Source organism: Panthera onca, chromosome B1 (assembly GCF_046562875.1).
Source record: "Panthera onca isolate mPanOnc1 chromosome B1, mPanOnc1 haplotype 2, whole genome shotgun sequence".
Lineage (NCBI taxonomy): Eukaryota > Metazoa > Chordata > Mammalia > Carnivora > Felidae > Panthera > Panthera onca.
Genome location: NC_138342.1, coordinates 173758474 through 173761230, shown reverse-complemented (window position 1 = coordinate 173761230; position 2757 = coordinate 173758474).

Genomic DNA, 2757 nt, shown 5'->3' with positions numbered 1-2757 from the left:
CCACCTCCTCTTTACATTATCTGAACATATGTCTGAACACGTGATCTGTTTCCATGATGTCAAGGTACACACCATTTATGACTCTGTCTGGCAATCATAATTACCCCAAGAAGTTCAGCTTTAATTCTACCTTTAACGGATAAAATTCACATAACCATCCCTTCTTCCCACAGCCTTCACATTTCTGGGTTCATAGTTTTGACTCATTTATTGGTTTGTTTAGATTTTGTCTTAAAAGGGTTGATGTGTATTCTATCCCTTAAATTCTTGCATGCCTGAATAAGGCCAGTCTGTTGGACAGCTTAGCTCGGTATAAAATTCTTGAGTCCCAGTTTCTCTCCTTCCTAATTTTTTTTTGTTTGTTTTTTTAGAGAGAGATCATTAGCTAGGCAGAGAGTCCAAGAGAGAAGGGGAGAGATAATCCCAAGCAGGTTCCACGCGCAGTGTGGAGCCCAACGGAGGCTTGATTTTACAACCAGGAGATCATGACCTGAGCTGAAATTGAGTCAGACAATTAACCAACTGAGCCACCTAGACGCCCCATAATGTTTTAGTTTTTGAAGTGTCTTCTAGTATTGAGTACATTCTGTGACATCATCTGAGGCCAATTTGATATTTCCACTTCTTCAACATGAATTACCCCTTAAACTGGCTATTTAGAAGATTCTCCCTTTACCCTTGAAGTTCAGAAATGAGACCAGGATATTGATCAGGTCTGTATCATTCTGTTTACATTTTTCCTAAGACATCATGCTCCCTTTCAGGATTGAGATTTGAGTAAATTTTAGTTTAGGCAATCTTCAATCTTTCCAACCTTACTGTTTTTTGAACTTCACATTCTTATTCTAATATCGCTTCTTAAAATGTGGTTTTAATTTACATAAGTTATTTTATTTTTCTCGTCCATTTCATTCCTGAACTCTGCCAGCTCACTCTTTTGTTGCCTTTTGTAGGGTTGTCATCTTGCTCTCTCTCTCTCTCCCTCTAACTCTTGTTTCAAAGAAGCCGTCTTTCTTTAATTCCTCTCAAGTCATGGATGCTTTAAAAAACCTTTCTCCTATTTTGAGGCCAAATTTGTTTTCTGCTTTGTGTTACTTATTTATTTGCCTTCTGATTTTCCTTCATGCTTTCTTTTTAAATAATAGTTTATATGCATAGGAGCTGCCATAGAGTGCATGTTTGTGTTTCCTCAATATTCGTATGTTAAAACCTATGCCCAAGGTCATGGTATTAGGAGGTAGGGTCTTTGGGAGATGATTAGGTCATGGGGCAGGGCCTTCATACATGGAATTAGTGCCCTTATAAGAGAAGCCCCAGAGCACTCCCTGGCCTTTCTGCCATGTGAGGACACAGTGAAAAGACAGGTGTCTATGAACCAGAAGGTAGGCTCTCACCAGATGTCAAATCTACCAGTGCTTTGACCTTGAACTTTCCAGACTCCAGAACTATTAGAAATAAATTTCTGCTGTTTATAAGCCACCCAGGCTATGGTGTTTTTATTACAGCAGGCTGAAAAGACTAAGAAAAGACTCATCACCCATTTCTTTCTCTTTTTTTCCTCATAATTTCTCATTTTAATGGAGGCTATTTTAGGGAGGAGGGAGATGTGAACTGCTGAGTGCCCACTTTTATTTCGATATGTTAATTTAGAACGCTTTCTCACTGGTTTTTATCCTTAGTGAAACAAGTCTCCCCACCCCCATTTTTAGCGGAATTTAAAACACTGAAATATATTTGATATATAACCCTGGATAAATTTAAAGTGTACAACATGTTGATCTGATACATTTATATATTGTAATATGATTGCCATTGTAATGATAATTAGCATCTCTGCCTGGCCACATAATTATCATTTCTTTTTAGTGGCTTGAAGAGTTAAGACCTAGTCTCTTAGCAGGTTTGATGGTTGTAATTGAGGTGAGCAGACAGCTACGTGACGCATGGTGGAGGGCGTACGTTTTCCATATGGTTATTTAGACCAGTATTTCACCTGCTGTGATGGATGTGCAGACAAGGACCTGGGGCTTCCCGCTAAAATACACACCTGCCTTCATGGAGTCTGGGGTGGGACGGGAGAGTCTTCATATCTAACATACTCTAGATGTGTTTAATTCTGCTAGTCCGTGAGGACACTTTGAACTGCGGGGATTTGGGGTTTACTTCTTTCTTTTCACCTGATTTAGTACAGCAGCTCCCAGATTGACCCACATCCCCCAGCCTGCCCTGCAGCTCTTCCCGCCTCCTGCTCCTTCTGCCTGGGGGGGGGGAGACGGGCTCTGGAAGACAGTTTTTGTGCTTTGTAGGCCTTTATGGGATTTAAGTTAACATTTGATTAAGTTCTAATTCTACGGCATTGTTTTTAAGAAGTTGTTGATGATACAATTTCAGTTTCTCTTTTAGGAAATTTGTTAAAATATTTTTGTGGCCTAAATTACAGTCTGGTTTTGTATGTAGTAACGAAAAATAAATGCATTTCTTGCTTATAGAGGCCAAGGTCTCTCTTTCTCTTTCTCCCTGTCTCTCCCTGTCTCTCCCTCTCCCTCTCTCTTTCTCTCTCTCTCTCTCTCACACACACACACACACACACACACTTGACCTTATATCTTACATATTTTAAAATTCCTTTTAATAATAGCTTTCCCCCACTTGTCTACTTGACCTATGAAGAAGGAAAAGAGGTGGAGTGGTATGTTAAAGTCTCCCACTGATATTCTGGTTGTGTTGATTTTCTACAGATTGTTGCTCGCAGTAGAA